This window comes from Cyanistes caeruleus, chromosome 7 (genome assembly GCF_971803275.1).
Source record: "Cyanistes caeruleus chromosome 7, bCyaCae1.hap1.1, whole genome shotgun sequence".
Classification (NCBI taxonomy): Eukaryota; Metazoa; Chordata; class Aves; order Passeriformes; family Paridae; genus Cyanistes; species Cyanistes caeruleus.
The window spans coordinates 6,834,825-6,852,062 of record NC_141707.1 but is presented as its reverse complement, the minus strand read 5'-3'; the positions used below and the strand labels follow the sequence as shown (position 1 = coordinate 6,852,062).

The 17,238-nt window shown below is 38.0% G+C and overlaps 1 protein-coding gene across 4 annotated transcripts in view; it reads left to right on the top strand.

Annotated features, from left to right (window-relative positions):
* SPAG16 (sperm associated antigen 16) overlaps positions 1 to 17,238 on the top strand; it is a 358,732-nt gene that overhangs the window by 78,403 nt on the left and 263,091 nt on the right. The window lies entirely within an intron of this gene.

Sequence of the window (17,238 nt, the reverse complement as noted above, 5' to 3'; positions counted from 1 at the left end):
AATTAGAGCTGTCATTATCTGCAAAGTCCCAGGATTGCAAAATTAAATGAGGAAGCTGTCATGGAACCAGAAGTTCAAAATACTAGTTTAAAACATGAAAACCAATGTTTTTATCTTGGCATTTTTGCTAAACATGACCAGCTTGCCGTGACAACACTGTAATTTACTAGTGATTTTTAAATGAAAAATATAAGCAAAAGTGGAAATTCTGGGAGTTCTGATGCTGTGAACTGTTGGGGAATTGTGTGCAGAAGCTCCTTCTGGAACACTTCAATAACTTTGCTAATTCCAGCTGGGTTTGCATTGAATAATAAAATCAATGAGAGGGGAGAGCTGTCCTTCGTAGGTGCCTTGCGTTTTGTGCTTTCTGTCTGACTGGAGCAATATTTCTGATATAAATGGGAGAGTCAAGAGGAAATTAGGAAAACACTGTATTTAAAAAAAACAGCTGCTCGTATCACCATGTGCTGTGAGTGCTCCTGTGTGTCTCTGAAAGCAGAGAGATAAATGAAAATTTGAAAGCTGTTAACTGTCAAACATGAAGAGAGACTTATTTTTCTAGACTTTATCCACAGTTTAAATATTTCAATGCATTTATAAGGCATGTTAAAAAAATATTTTCTTATGAACTCCTGAAGGCTTCAGTCTGAGATCTCTTGTCTTCAATGCAGGACCAGCCTGTTGCTGCCTTCCAGTTTGAGTTGCCAGTTTGAGGATTATCCTGAAATGTTTAGTTAAAGCTAATTAGAGATGTATAGCCCAGGCACAGAAAGTAATACAGCTTCATAAATGTACATGATGGCAAAAGACTTGTGCAGAACTCTGAACTTCTGAACTCTGCTGCTTCTTACCTGTTCCTAAAAATAGAGAAATCAATTAAAATCAAGGGTGCAGAGGAGAGAGTGTAAACGAGTTCAGCAGGAAGCCCAAGAGACAACAGAATTTTGTATTTGAAGGTGGTTGTAATACCTTTTCACACTCCTTTCAGCAGAGCCATCATGGAAATATTGTGAGGGAGCAAATCCCTTCTCCATGGGATTGAATATGAATGAATATTAAAAGGGATGGAAGAAGAAAGCCAGAGTTAATGCCTCGCTTGTTTGGGACAGAACCTGTATTTCTATCAATAAATTTGTCAGGGCCTGAAACAATCCAAAATAATACTGATGTAAAAATCATCTAATAGTGCAACAGAGAAGATGGTGTGAGGTCATGGTAGGATCATGAGGGATGAGAACATAGTGGCTGGAAAAGCAAAATTCAACAATAATTCTGAATTAGCAAAACCTATGCATGAGGTGAAGGAGGAAATAGCAATTTTGGAAGTGACTGAAGCTTCCCTGCTTAACTGTAATTAAGAGACAATTGGAGTTAATGTTATTAGCAATAGGGTAGAATAACTGAAACAATTTTTCGAAAGGATGACCAAAGAAACAACTTGAGTTTCTTGATCCTTTACTTAAATTTATGCTGATGGAGAGCAAGTTTGTGCATGTCAGGAACTGAACTGCTTATAAAGGCATGGCACCCCTGTGCTGGGCAAAGTTGGGGCTTGTTTTTGGGGCTTGGTGCTGAGTCTCAAAGATGGGGCAGAAGGGCAGCTGGGTTTGGGTGTGAAGTAATGAAGAGTCTCTAATGAAGTGCAGCAATTAATTACATTTACATGCCTGCATATAGGGGTTCATAGGGGTCACGAAGCTCAGTGTTTGGAAAGTGTTCATAGGGAGCTATCCCTGCTGCCTCCCTGGGTGAGAGAGTGTGAATTATTAATAGTTTATGAGCAGCTCAGTCAAGCACAGCTCTCATTTGCATCTCTACTGCTAAGGAGGTGTTTGCAGTTTCAGATCAAGCAAAAGTGGTCAGAAAGGCAGGGAGGGAGTCAAATCCTTGAGAATCGTTGGAGACATTTCCCTCAGCCACACAGGTTTGCATTTGGGTGGAGGAGGGGACAGCAGGGCAGGACAAAGGGTCCCAGGCTGGGGCTGTGATGGCATCGCTATTTCTGTATTCTGTTCAGTTAAAATAAAATCTGTTAGCCAAACACCACATAGATAGAGACAGGATATAAAGCTGTGTTGTTTCAGAAGCTGTCTACAAAGGCAAATACAGATGTGTAGTTTAATATAGGCTGTGCTTGGAGGAAAAAAAACCCACATGGCTAATCTAAAGAGGGCTTTTCTGAAGCAATATTTTATTTAGAATTGAGGAGGAAAATGATGGATTGAGCACCTCAGAGCGAGAAGTTAAAAATACCTCCTTCCTCCCACCCCCCAAGCCTCCTTTCCCTCAGCAGCCTTTTTAGGCATAGCAGCCATGCAATTAATTGAAGTTCACTAGAAGCCTGTAATGAAAAGTCTAACATCATGTAGCTGCTTTCATTAATAATATCATTGTCTTTTGTCAACTTTAATAACAATTTGGTTTATCCAGCTGGAAAAAGTTAGACAAAGATAGATAGACAGGCAAGTCTGTGTACTGTCAATTGGCTTTAAAAGAAATGCAGGTTTACTTTTTAAAATATATCAAACCTGACATTTTATTCACTTTTTGGGTTCACTTTTCAAATTCTATATGTGGATGCTGTCAGAAGTTTGGCTAATGGAATGAAAAGGTAGTTCTGGAGGACTATGGATGTCACTTAATGGGGGCTACTGGTTTGGGGTTTTATCTTGCTGTAAAGATAATTATCTTGGCAAACAAAAAGAGCTAGAAATTAAAGGGAAAACTGAGATTACATTTAATATTTGGCAAAAAAGTTTAAGCAAGCGTTGTATTCTTTTCTAGGATTAGTGATTCTGTAAAACTTATATCTACAACATGAATTCCATCCTGTTAATTAGGGTTTTAGTATAATTTTAATCTCCTAACTGTGAAGTGATAAATAATGTCAGCATTCATGTCAGTGCATCCCTTGGCAATCAGAACTTCCCAGGGAAGTGTGTTTGAGAGTTACTTGGGGATGAGGAGTGCTGGTTAAACTCTGATCACTGGAGCAAAGCCAATCCATCATTATTATGCCCTAAGCAGGCATTGTGTTATTGAAAGTCTTGGTTACCTTTGTTTCCCCAGGCTGAAATTGTTCTGTAAGTCATCTTAGCGTTAATTATTCAATAATGATATTGAAAATGTACTTTGCAATCACCCGGGTGTGTTCCATCATGGTGGTTTTGTGCTTCATTAAATAGTAATTGCCTGGAAGCAAATGATCATCAGGTGTCACTCTCCACAGAGATGCATTGGTTTGCTCCTCACTGCCAGATTAGGAAGTGATTGGAAATTATTTTCATCATTTCCTCATTCTTTTGGCTTACAGTGTTCTGATTAAGTTAAACGACAGTAAATTTAATGGCAGTGTTTAGTTATAATCTGGAAGGGAGCAAGGGAGTGATTGCTTTGCTGATGGCTCCAGTGTGGTGGCTGTAGCTCTGTTCCCTGATGTTCAGCATTTTGTGTGTTTGTTTGTGGGACAGGTGACACATTTTGGATGGTGCTGGTGAGCAACTTCAGCTCTTCAGAGAGACAGAAGGTTCTTGAAAGAAGCCTTCTTAAAGAGGGTTTAGTCTACTAAGTGTGAGCTTGTTTGGTGCAGTTTCTGAGCAGCAGTCACAGGCACCACAACAGGGAGGCAGATCCAGTGAGCTGAGTAATCATAAGGGTGTTCAGTGAAAATTAATGCTGATGTTTTCAGCAGTGATGGAGATCAACACACTGATGGAACCAATTTATTTTGAGGTAAAGCAGTGGAATGAGTATCAAGGGAACCGTGAACTTAAAATCACAGAACCATAGAATAGTTTGGGTTGGAAGGGACCTTAAAGCCCATCCAGTTCCATCTCCTGCCATAGGCAGGGACACCTTCCAGTATCCCAGGCTGCTCCAAGCCCCATCCAACCTGGCATTAATTAGGATGATCTCAAGGGGTTCCTGAGTGAGCAGCCAGGAATCATGAAGCTTGGTTCTCACTTGCCTCCTGGGCAGATGTTCTGTGCAGTTAAGGAATTGGTCAAGTTTCCTTTTTGTCATTTGACAGTTCTGCAGTGCCTGGGCAGAATTCCTGCCTGCCTGCCTTGTTGCATTTATTCTTAGGCAAGGAATCAACCTGAATTTGGGGCTACTCCTTCCTGAATGCCATTATGCTTCCACTGCTTATAAGTTTTGTCTTCAGAAGCTTTTCTTTGCCCCATTGTTTACTTGGTTTGAGTGTTTGGAATTGTTAGAGTAAAAGCCCCCACAGATCCTTGTCTATGTGGAGCTGTGGGAACTGTCACTCTGTTATCCCCAAGAAGAGATAAATCTCAGTTCAAAATATGCAAATAATCACTGTCAAATAGCACTTTCCAAAAGGGCACAGTAAAACTGACAACATTTTTTTCTTGCTCACTGAATAGAATTCAGATGCTTTGTAGTAACAAAATTAATGTTTATTAATAGCTTGTCAGGGGAAATGGCAGTGACTAGGATGGGAAGCAATAGGAGCTGTGAGATGTTGACTTCACTGGAGTATGAGCTGCTGCCTGTCTTGGATTAATTTGCAGTGGGAGGAACATCAAACACATGGCTGTGTTTGACCCAGCCCAGGTGTGGAGTAGAGAGAAAATCTGCAAGAACTGGTGAAGCTGATGTCCCTCTTGATAAGGGTTTTTATTATCAATTTTTTTTTAACATTATGAATCTTCAGGTTTGCACAAAGGGAAGGAAGTCTCAGCTGCAGAAGAGCACAGGGGTGGATGTGCCTTTGGCTTGGCATCAATTTGGTTTTTTCATATGGTTTCTTGCCTATGGTAAGCACCAATTTGCTTTGAAAAATAACAACAGTGACCAACTTTTGTAAAACCAAAGGCCTATACTCTGTGTTTTGCTGAAGTTAAGGAGCATATTGTGAGTTCTGACAGTGGTACTATCCAGAATATTGGAAAATCCCTCTTTTTCATCTGAATAGGTGAATGACAAGCAAACATTACACTTTACAATATGGACATTTATCCTTGTTAACTAGTACTGCCTCTGAGAAAATCAGTGAAAATAATATTTTCAAATAAAATCATAATGACAATAATGTCCTTAAAATTATTAAGAACACCTCAGTCAAAGTTTTCCTTCAACACTTGCATACAGAACCATTGCACAAATGCACAGAAGTGAAAAATATTTGTGATTCCTCTTTTAGGAGTATTGGAAACGGGAGCAGAGATAGTCATTTCTGCAGGAATTTGTTTGTGGCAGTTGTGGTGCAATGCAGACTTGCTCCAAAATGCACACTTTGGGTTTAGGAATGCCCAGGTCTAGGGTGAGCCCTTGCTGGGAATGGGTGTCCCTGGATATATACACAATATATAGATATCACAATATCTGTGACAGGGAGGGTTTGGGCAGGTTGGGTCCTACAGCTCCTCACTTAGACACTTTTGACTCTTCTTGTGACTGTTTTAAAATGTTTGTTTTGCTCATGAGATTTTGGGGCTGAGGGAATTAATTACTGGTTTTGAAAGACTTACATGCTGTCATTAAAGGTGCTGTGAGAACACCCCAAAAAGCCCATAACTGAAAACATTAATTTTGTCTTCACTGTGGGGTACACTGGAATTTACTAATATGACTAAATAATAATAATAGGAGTAACTTGCATTCCTTTCAGTATGCAGATTAATTTCTGATTAATCACTTGATGATTGAGCAAAGTCCACCTGGAGGAACCAAGTGGTTCTGTTCTTGAAAACTGTTACATGCATGAAACTTGAAAGGGAGTTGTGGGCACATTCAGCTTTTGATGCTCGTTTTTGCCACTTCAGTAATTTCAATTCAGGGTTGTTTTGAGTTCAGTTTTCCTTTTCACTGTGGAATATGAATCTCATTCTACTCTGTTCACCACACAATGACAAGATGTTAGAAAATGGAAGTTAAAAAGTATTGCTGTAGCCATGTTTTCATTCTCTGGCACTCACTGTGCCTGAGGTATGTATTTCTAAAATTCCCTTGAGAAATGTAGTACCCAGACAGCAGGATTTTACAGCTCCAGTACAAGCGTGGTGGATATCAACCTCTACTTGTAGTGATACCAGAACACCCTTTTAAGCAAAAAAATCTGCATATTACATGTGTGGTCAAACTGATTTAGTTCTAAACTGCATGACACACCTCCAGTTTATTTAAAGAGTAAAGTGACTGGTCCAGAAGTGAAGTGAGCTGCTTAAAATAGTTGCTGTAATTGTAGCTTTTCATCTATGGCATTTATTGATGTATTTTCTGGGATTTTTTATCTCATATCAGTGACTCTGGGTGATGCATCAACTAACTGAATTCAGAGCTTTTCACTAAAAATTATTGGCTTTTTATTTTTTTATGGGAGAGCTTGGAAGAAAGAATTTCTACAGCAAAAGTAGAAGGAACTTCTATGTTTCACTTTTGAAAAAACACTTTATTTCTGTAATGTACTTTGTAGTTATGTACATTTTAACTACATCTTTATACAAGCCCTGTGATAATAAACAAGTAAAATACTGCTAGAATTTTCCTACACACATCAAGAAACGTTCAAGGAAGATGAGCATTGCCCTTGTATTGATAATCTATAATCTGAACTCATCAGTTCACATTTTTGTTTCTGACACTTTAAAGACTGAGAATTTCATTAAAATCAATGCAGACTGAAATACCAGATCTGTGTTAAGAATAAAGCAAGATGATCACATGAGTGCAGTTCTTTCCTTTCTCCCATACCTTTTGTTAATATTTTGCTTCTCAAATTGAGGGGGGACATTGGAAAAAAAAAACCTCTTTCAGAAAGATTTCTAAATGTTGTTCCTGACCTTCCCTGAAAGGCCTTTGAAATAGAAACCATCTGTAATCAGGTGCTTAATGTGCAGAAACAACTATCCAGAAAGCTGGGATGGTGAGATCATAACATCAATAATGACTAAAATACATGCAAGTTACTTAATGGCAACTTTTTGATGCTTTTAATATTTTCCATTTTTTTTTTGTTTAAATCCTCAGTAATAGTTTCATTCAAGCAAAAAGGCTTGATTGGGCTGTAGGCTTTTTGAAATACCTGGGGAGAGAGCACTAAGAGATACATTAGGCTTCCATTTATGGAATTGCAGCAGATCTTTCTCTTCTCAGGTTGCATGGTATTGTTTTCTACTTAAAGCAGAATCAGACCTCAAGTGTTAATATGCAATTCCAGCAGTTTCCTACTTTTCCAGATCATTAAGAAAAATCACATGTAAAGTGACAGATCTGTAGCCTTTGGGAACAAGGCTTAGGGGATGTTGTGCCTCGTCCATACTCCTGTTCTCCTCCTCTTCCCACAACCACTGAATTTGGCAGTTTCCAGCTGGATTTGAAAGGCAGACTGAAATTTTGTTCAGAAAAAGTGATTGACTCCAAGAACAGTACCAAAAAGTTCCTCTCCTGAGCCTACAGGCTGGCAGGTTCCAGAATTCTATGGTCTGCTTCTTAGCAGCCCTGCTGTGTCCCACAAATCCTGACAGGACTGGACATGGTAAGGGGGCAAGATTAGCTATTAGAGATATTAGATATTAGAGATATTGGATATTAGAGATACTGGATATTAGAGAGATTAGATATTAGTGGAATATTGGAAAGAGATTCTTCCCTATGAGGGTGGGCAGGCCCTGGCACAGGTTTCCCAGAGAAGCTTTGGCTTCCCCATTCCTGGAAGTGTCCAAGGCCAGGCTGGACAGGGCTTGGAGCACCCTGGGATAGTGGAAGGTGTCCCTGGCCATGGCAGGAAGTGGAATGAGATGAGTTTAAAGGTTCTTTCCAGCTCAAGATATTTTGTGATTCTTTGTCAAGGACAAAAGGGATGAATTTATCTGTTTTCCTGCGTGTTGGATTTTCCCATTTTATTGTTTGATTTCTTTTCAACAAAAAAAAATAAATGCTTATAATAACAAAATAAAGGGAAAACTGGTAGTATATTTTCATTCTGAAATTACTCAAACTGTCTTTATTTGGGTGGATTTTAAATCCACTTTGACCTTTTAAAAAGGATTTTTAAAAAAATCTTCTATGGAAGATTTTTCCTTCTATGGAAGGTTTTGTCAGACTTAGCTCCATATTTGGGATTATATATAGTTTATATATAGTTTAGAAATATATATAGTTTTTTTATATATAGTTTAGAAATCAAATATTTCAAAAATGATCTTCAAAAATGGTAATAAAATGCTAATTGTTATGCAGAGAAGTATAAAAGAGAAATAATTGAGGTGTTGCTGGTCATTAGGGTTTGTTGTAGACCTTGTGCATTTATATTTTGGCTGTCAGTAAAAAGAGAACATATTTGTGGATTCAGCTTTTCACATGTCTATTAAGTTATTTAATGGACCATTATTAAAAAAATAAAGCTTGAACTACTAACAAAATCCCACAACAAAATTTATATTAAAGATTAATGATAGAGTTTATTTGCAAAAAAAAAAAAAAAAAAAATTTGCTTTTCAACTTTCTTGAACTTAGGCAAAGTCTTAAGCAAACTGATGATTTTAAAGTACAGCCTTACACAAAAAAGCTCTACCTAAAACCAAACAATTTGGCCATCTTGGTGTACATCAATTGTGTGCTTCATTAGGTGGCACTTTTTGTAGGGAAGGCTACATAAATCAGAAGTGTCTTCCCCAAAAGAAATTAAGCTATGAAGTTTTATTGCTTTTTTATTACTAAGCTTATCATGGTATGATATTGTTTAATGAAATGTGACAGGCTTTGCTGGAAGAAATATAGTGAATACAACAGCTTTTTTGCATTTAACAAGATAAGGTGCCAATGTAGTATTTTCAGGGTACAAAATGATTGTTTAGTTTGGATACAGATATAGAAATCCATCATAATGTATACATGTATATTTTTGCAGCCATCTGGTAACCTTGTCATGATTTCTTTCATAGATCTTCAGAATGAGTTTCCAATTTTTTTTTTTTAAGAGAAAACATTCCCAGCTTAAAAAAAATCCGTTTTTTAAAGTTTGTACATACATTGGGAATAAAATGGATTTTGTTTTACTGTGGCCACACACCCTCCCCAGGAAAGTACTTTTGGTGTCCTAGACCCCAAAACATGTCCAAAAAGCTTTTTCTTTTCTCTAACTTTAAATATCTTTATTTAGTTGCATTGTGATAGATGATAGGTAGGTAGGTAGGTAGGTAGGTAGGTAGATAGATAGATAGATAGATAGATAGATAGATAGATAGATAGATAGATAGATATTTAGTCACTCATTTTTAACAACTTTAATTAATTTTGTGTTTTTTGGGGGTATTCTTTGGGGTTTTCTTAATATTTTCTTTTTTATTATTATTATTATTTTTTTATTCGATTTGAATGATGTACTCTCTTCATCCAAAATTTTTGCCAACTCCTTGTCCAAAACTGATCACTGTGGTTAATTCCTTGCTCACTTTTTACTTGCAGGTACACATACTGGTGCATATTTAGAATTGAGCATTGAACAATATTTTGCATATATATAAATATTCCAGTCACCCTACATGGCTGGAATGGGATTTAAAACGCAAAATTCCTGTCCTTAGTGTTTCAGAATTTATATCTCAGTCAGTGCTTTTGACTGAAATGAACTTTCTGCTGAGAGTCCTGTGTTAAGGTGGTTCAAGAGAAAGTGTAACTTGTTATTCTGTTTATGTCTGCAAAATACAAGTGGTTAGGAATTTCCTGGTGCATTTAGTAATTCTCTGTGTGACTAGGGGTCTGAGATTAACCTAATGGAAACTTCTGCTATTAATACCTGTGTGGAGTGTTTTTAAGAACTCTAAGTGCATACAGCTGTTCTCTGTAATGTAAACTTAAAGTAATAAACTTGTATTATTTTAATTGGCTGGCTCTGAAATGAAGAAGTACTAAATTAGCAGCGGTTATTTCTCGAAATAAGAAAATGCCAGAGTGCTTACAGCAGGAGTAGGATCTCTTTAAAATGCTAGCATAAAGAAAATCTTTCACCCTTTTTCTTTTTTAGTCTTGTTCTCTGTCTACTCGAGATCATAAACTTCAGTGCCACTTTCACCTGCTACAAATACAGATCTTCCTTTGGGTATGGAAAGCAAAGGGGGAAATAAACTCAGCCCAAAAGGCTCAGTGATGAGAACAATATTCTTTCAAGTTCAGTTATATAGCTGTGCCTTCAGAACTGAGCTGACTTTCTCAGAATATTGGGAAGCTGTTTCATCCTCTGGTCTTTTTTCCAGGCTGTGCTCAGACAGGCGCTGTCGCCTTTCCTGTGATCCTCTTAGGGCATGTCAGGGAAGAGATGTTTTCATTAAGTACCTCTGACCATCGAGGATCATTTTTATGGATGGTTTATAGTGCTACTTTGTGGTTCACCTAATTAAATCCTCTCACCCCCTCAAGTCTGGAGGCTATTTAAGTAATTGGGTATTATTTCCTCACCTGTATCTGAGTATCTTGGCTAATTGGAATACAGTTGCTCGTGTATGTCTGATGTTAGTGTCAGTGACTTAAAAATAGGATCACTTCCTGCTTTTAATTTTGTACCTGTTCCTTGTCCTTCTGCCTAGTAAAAATGAAGAATATACAGTATTTTAGGCTTTGTTGTGTTATTTTCTATGGCTTCAGTGGTGATGCTTCTCAGCAGTTGAAGTTCATCGGTTTGCAAAGTAATCAATGTGTGCAATATAAATATAACTGTTGTTGCTTTATAACTGAGCCTCTCAAACACTGTTCTGTTTCAATAACTCTCTGCAGGGAATAATTGTCACAGAGGGGTCTCATTTCCCAGTACAACTTAGAAAATAAGTGATGTGTTAGGCTGGAAAGCCTCCAGGCAAGGAGAGGTTGTCATTGTTGGCTGTGTTCATCTATTGTATGTACAAGGTTGCAGGGAGCTGCCTTGATCACTCCTCAGTCGTTTTGTTGTGATTTTGTTGTGCTTTTTTAGAGCGTGAATGGTCTTGGTGATTTGAGATTTCCTTTACATTTAACACAGAATGCTGAAGGAGTCGATAAAATAACTTTTAGATGGCAGAACCAGAAGAATTTTCTGTGAATTGCCACAGGACTTCGCACTTTTTATTGCATTACTTGCTTCATTTGCTTTTCTCCTTCATGTAATTCCTGATGTCTGTTGGGTAGGAAAGAATGCAGAACAGAAAACTGCTTCCATTCCATCTTGTCTTAATATTTTACCTTTCTTCATCTGTGTTTTTACAGCAGCATATTTGTTGAGAATTAGGAGATGAGAGTTAAGAAAGTGCTTGGACTGCTTTGCTTTAATGCAAACTATTTCTTACAGCTCAAATTGTGATCTCTGAAACATGACAGCTTTTCCTTCTGGAATCTGGAGAAGCTGTTCTGAGAGATACGAGGTTCATTGTGGTCCCTGAAAAAGGTGGTTGGGTTTTTTCTGTTCTGTATAAAGGTCTAAGGTTTCTTCTTCATTAATTGAGGCATAGTGTTCAAAAATATTATATTAATCTAAATCTTGTCATCACTGAATTGAAGTGGGAAGGTTCATGCTTAAGTCTGTATTTAATTCCAAATTATTACTTTTTAAAAAAGAGCCACAAGCTACTAAATTGCTCTTATGAGAAACATTGGTTTGTCTTTCTCTTGAAGTCCAAGTGTGGTTTGTAAATCTGTGGCTGATAGGATTGAGTTCTACAGGGTTCTGTGTAATCAAACTGTGTATTAATGATCCAAATACTGGTCAATGTCCAGTATTAAATAATCCTTGCATCAGAGTAGCTTCTGTGTGGCCATATGAAGCTTTGCAATACAATGGCATAAAAATAATTTTGATTTTTAATCTGTTTAATTTACCTGCTTGCAGATAAAACTAATCATCCTTCTTTCTATCTGGCTGTCACATTTTTCTCTGTAAGGGGTGGGAGATGGTGATTGGGGTTTAGGTGTTTTGGCTTGGGGTTTTTGTAGTAGTCAGATTTCCCTTTCCTTCCCCCCTTTCCTTCCCCCCTTTCCTTCCCCCCTTTCCTTCCCCCCTTTCCTTCCCCCCTTTCCTTCCCCCCTTTCCTTCCCCCCTTTCCTTCCCCCCTTTCCTTCCCCCCTTTCCTTCCCCCCTTTCCTTCCCCTCTTTCCTTCCCCCCTTTCCTTCCCCCCTTTCCTTCCCAACATTATGATGATGATATTTGCCCAAAGCATTCTTAATTGCAACTGGAACAGAATGCCTTTTGCTTTCCCTAGCGTGTGGCTGTATAATAAAAGCAGTTCTCTCCAGACAGAGTTACAAATTCTGTTTATTATTGAGATATAATATAGATCTCTTTACAGAACATATGAGCAAACAGAATGGAGAGGCTGAACAGTTCTGTGCACAAATGGGAGACTTTGCAGCACTCTTGCTTCATTTCCTAATGGAAGTTTGAAGGCATTTACCTGTCAGGAAAGAAAGACTCATACCAAGGAGTTTTCTACCGAGTCAGGATTGTTGTCTTTGTAGTCCAAATACATTTATTTTTAATGCAGACTGCAGTCTGTCTAGGAAGAAGTGCATTGCTCGCAGGAGAGATTTAAAAATAGGATTGTCAACTTTCTAATGTGTCCTTACTTTCAAGCTTTCAACATCTGACCTAAGTATGCTGTGAATCAAACAAAAATCAAATTATAGCAGCATACCTATTGTCTCCTGCTCTGATGTACTGCGAGGAAACAAAGTAAGGGAGAAATAAAATCTCTTTTTATTGCAGGAAAGTCAGCACTTGAAGGACAGTGCTTCTAGCTGAATGCAAGGAGTGGAGATTGGGGGAATATTTCTGTAGACAAATTCAATATGTTGAGACATTTAAGTGTAATGAAATTTGAGATAAAGTTCTGTGATTTTTATTGATGAAATACTTAGCTTTCTACAGGAATGCAATATTACCATGGGATGTTTGCACTGCTATATAAAACATTCTGAATGTTTGAAAGTATGATTTATAAGAGAAAGTGTTTTGTTTGACAGTCTGGCTTTTTTAATATGCAGTGAAAGTGTATTACAAATTAGGCTTTCAACTTCTTTATTAGTTACTGCATTGGAACTGTTTTGACAAAGTTATCATCTAGATTTTTATGAAAATTAGAGCTACTTGTCCAATTCCTTATGCTTCATAGAGACTATCAAAATATTCTATGTGAGCTGCAGAACTTGATGCCCCCAAGGGAAACTTGTAAGAGCATTTAATAGTGAACCAAGAGATTTCATTGAATACTTTGCAGTTCAGAAGCTGAAGGAGAACTTCACTTGGATCCAGATGGTGGTAATAGGTACATCAAAATGTCCAGATGCTTTATTTTTTAAAGATGATTCAAAAATAGGGTTCTTAAAACTTTTGGCTTGGTTTCCAACCCACAGATATGGAGGAAAGGCAGAAAATCTTTTTCAGATTCAAAGGCAATCTCTTTGAAGAGCCATTTTAGGTGACTGGAGTTTAGATAGAAATCGCATTAATAGGAATGAATACTGATTTTATTTGTGTAAGTTCATGTATTATTTGCATAATTGTGAAGGTGCAAAAGAAAGAGATTTCTATCATTAGGGGTTTTAACATGGAGGAGGGAAAAATGTCAGCTCTGAGGGTCAGCAGGCATTTAAAACCTTTCAGTTTGGTTCATGGCTGTGTTGAAATATGGGCTCTGACAGTGCTCAGGGTCACTGTGTGAAGTCTTTCTGCTAATTAAATGCTGTTTCCAAGTTGTGGAAGTCTCTAGGCTGTAGCTGATGATAAATACAATTGTTCTGAGGCTGAACTCATATCTTTGATTTATCAGTACGAACCCAAAACACTCTGGATTCACAAGAACTTCAGAGGAAACTTTGACCAGATTTACCTTATTGCATTGAAAATCAGCAGTAGGATATGAAACGAGTTGTGGCAGAAACTGCTAAAAAAAGCAGCAGAATTGAATTACTTGGGAACCTGGCTGCAAGTGGAAATACAAAGCAATCAGTTGAAACATCAGAAAAAAACCTTTTCATATTGAGGTGGTGGCCCAGAGAGGCTGCAGAGCCCCCATGGACTTGGGAGATGCTCAATATCTGACTGAAAGTGTCCTGAGCATCCTCTTCTGGATGACCCTGGCTTGGTCTGGATGTCCTCCAGGGTCCCCTTCCAAATTCAGTTATTATTGTCAGTTAGTCAGTCATTCTGGGAACAACAGATCCCCCTGAACTTGACCATAAAAATAAAAAAAAAATCACTACTCATCAGTCCAGGAAGCCTCCTACAAGATCTTTATTCAAATTTGAAAGCGAGCTTGAGGCTGTGTTTGAAAGCTACATGAGTCAGTTCAGGCCTTTGATAGTTTTCCATCAAAATACATTAATGCATCAGAGTACATTAATATATTAATAAAGATGTTGTTAATTCTCGTATCCTATAATTGATACTGACTGCAAGTCTTAAACACACTAATTTGACACTGTGTTTTTGCTGTGGAACATGCTCATGTTTTAAATCCTCAAACCAAGCGGAAAACCTAATTAATACACAGAAAGTGTGTGAGCTTAATGAACTTGGTAATCTTCCTGAGTTCTCACAGTTAGGATATAAATAAAACTAAGGAATATTTCTGTGCCAGGAAACAGGATTCACAAAATACTTTAAGGGGAAGCATTTACCCTAAAATACCCAAACTGCAGTTCTCATTGGAAGAACTGAAAATGAGGGAGGAAATTTTATTTTTTAGCATTGTAAGTATTGTGCAGATAAAGTCATTAAGGTATCTTCAATAAGAGCTTTATTTTAAGTTAAATAGAAGTTATCCTGCAAGTGGAATTGAATGAACAAATATTTTATTTGGATTAAATCTCTGATTCTTCCTCTTGTTTAGCACGAAAAAGGCAGACCTTTGGCAATCTTTGAGTTTGTTGCTATGATTTAGTATGGAGAAAAATGGATATTTAACTTGGGGGGGCATCTGGTTAGCTCTGCATTTTGGATACAAAGTGCTATATTAAATAATCCATCTCACATTTAATGATGGGTTATTATAATGAAAAAGAAGTTTGTCAGCTAACTGTCTACACAAGTGGAGTTCTATTTGCTTCAGAGACAGAAAAATGAGGCATTCTGCAGTTCAGGGTTAAGTCCCACAGAGTTAGTCCCTCCTGACTAAGGCAGACTTTAAGACTGCAGAACTCTGGAGGTCTCCCTGCCAAGACAAGAAGTCTTCTGTTTGTGACACTCTCAGCAAGTTCAGGCATGGATGAGCAGATTGTCTTTTACAGCTCTCACCAAGCAAGGAAAATCAATTAGGAGTTTAAATAGATCCAAAGAACTGCTTAATATTTCCATGAAGGCATGTTTTCTCTAAGTGGGAATGAGGTACCCAGCCATTTCTTGTTGAAAGGGAAATGCTCATTTCCTGTCAAGCCACCACAGTTTGAGAAACATTTCACTTGAATTATGTATAATCATTATTATTTTTTAGCTTTGGGAGGACAAGGTGACTCAGATCAGAATTTTGTGCTGATTGGTTCATCACATCATCCATAAATCCACCTTCCAAAAGCACTCCAGTTCTGTTTCAGCAGGCAAATCCCCATACTGATGTGTTGAACCTAACTTCTCTCAGCCAGGCTGGAGTCAGGTTTTCTCGACGTTCTCATGCGTCAGGACTTCATATTTCATCTGAAGTAAGAGGCAAGGAGGTGAAAGCCAGCTGTGCAAAACTGCAGCCTCAGCCAGGAGCTATTTGAGCTGTTGAGTGTCTAACTCTGGTAGAGTTAGGATTAAATAAGGCTCTCAAGATGCATCAGTTCTTCTTGACCAGGCTGTGCAGGTCCATTGTCTCACTGGTGTGCTTGATGAGAGAGTTCTTCTGGGTGTCTGTCTTGTGTTGATAAAGTGTCTGGAGGATCTGTGGAAATTTGGTACAAATCTGTGACTCCCACAAAATTAATGGCATGCTGGTATTTAAACACTAGGAATTCACTCTCCTTTTACAACGAAAGGAGCCACAAAAGATTTGCAAGCAAATTCTAAATTTCTTGATTTGTTGGCTCCTTCTTTTATTAAAAAAAAGGGAGGATTTGCAAGCTAAGTAAAATGTGGTGAGTTTTCAATGGAAAAATAATCTCATTAACTGTGTGCCATTTAATGCTTAAATATTGTCTAAAGAATCACTTAGGTACACACTTTTAAGAGTAAGCTCTCTAGTATTGCTCAGCAATTGCTGGAGGCTTGGCTTACAAAAGGAATAAATTTCTTTAGATTCAGTGGTAATAGATAAAATGAACTTGCATTCAGTGTCAGTTGTGTATTTTTTTATTTAGAAAACATTTAGGAATACTGTGGAGTTACTTCCATGTCTGCTAGTTGAGCTTTTTTAGGAGATGATGTTGGTGAACCTTCACAATTCTACATTTGTACTCCCATCTCCTGAATCTGATAGCTTCAACCAAACATGCCAACAATACCCAGGCCTACCTTGCTAGTGGAAAAGTTTTATATTTGTACAGCTCTGTTCCCCAAAGAACTTAGCATGCTTTACAGCACACCAGGTCTGCAGTTCTACTGCAGAACACACCCATTTACAGAAGATGCACTGAGCTTTGAAGTTCACAACCTCAAGGAAGTTTTAACTTTCTCTTTGTGAAAAGAAGCTGCTTCAGAGCCCTACATTTTCCCTTGTTGCTTTTCCTACAGCTGCTGTTATCTCAAGAGATTAATATATTGGAGAGAAGCCTGGGCTCCAGTCCTTGTTCTTTTTTGGTAATTGGATCCTGAATTCTGTGGAAGGGGTATCTGATCTCACCTGCCCAGAGCACACAGAGAACACATTATTCAGCAAGGAGAGAAAGAGCAGTGGACCTCACTGAATGTTTCACTTAAGGGTTTCAGGCATTCAGGGCTGCAGCCTTACTGTGGAATGGGAATCACATTCAAAATGCTGGTTTGTGGTGAGGAACAGTAGAGGGAGAGAAAGCAGAGTGGGGGAAAACCTCCCCAAACTGTTGAGGTCACGAACAGATCACTCAGATGTCTATAGACAGCAAACAGTTGCTTCAATAGACAGCAAGAACTCTTATAATGTATCCTGCAAGTTTATAGCAGTCCCTGGAAAGTGTCTTTTGCAAGGATTCATGAGTTAGCTCGTGTTCTGTTTGTAATTTTATCCAACCTTACACTTGTTTTACAGCAGAATGTGCTGCCAGGTTCAGGAATGCAGAAGAGATGCTCATGTTGGGCTCTGTATTGGCACAGGCACCCACAGAGTTTGGTACTTCTCTCTTGCTTCTGAGCAATT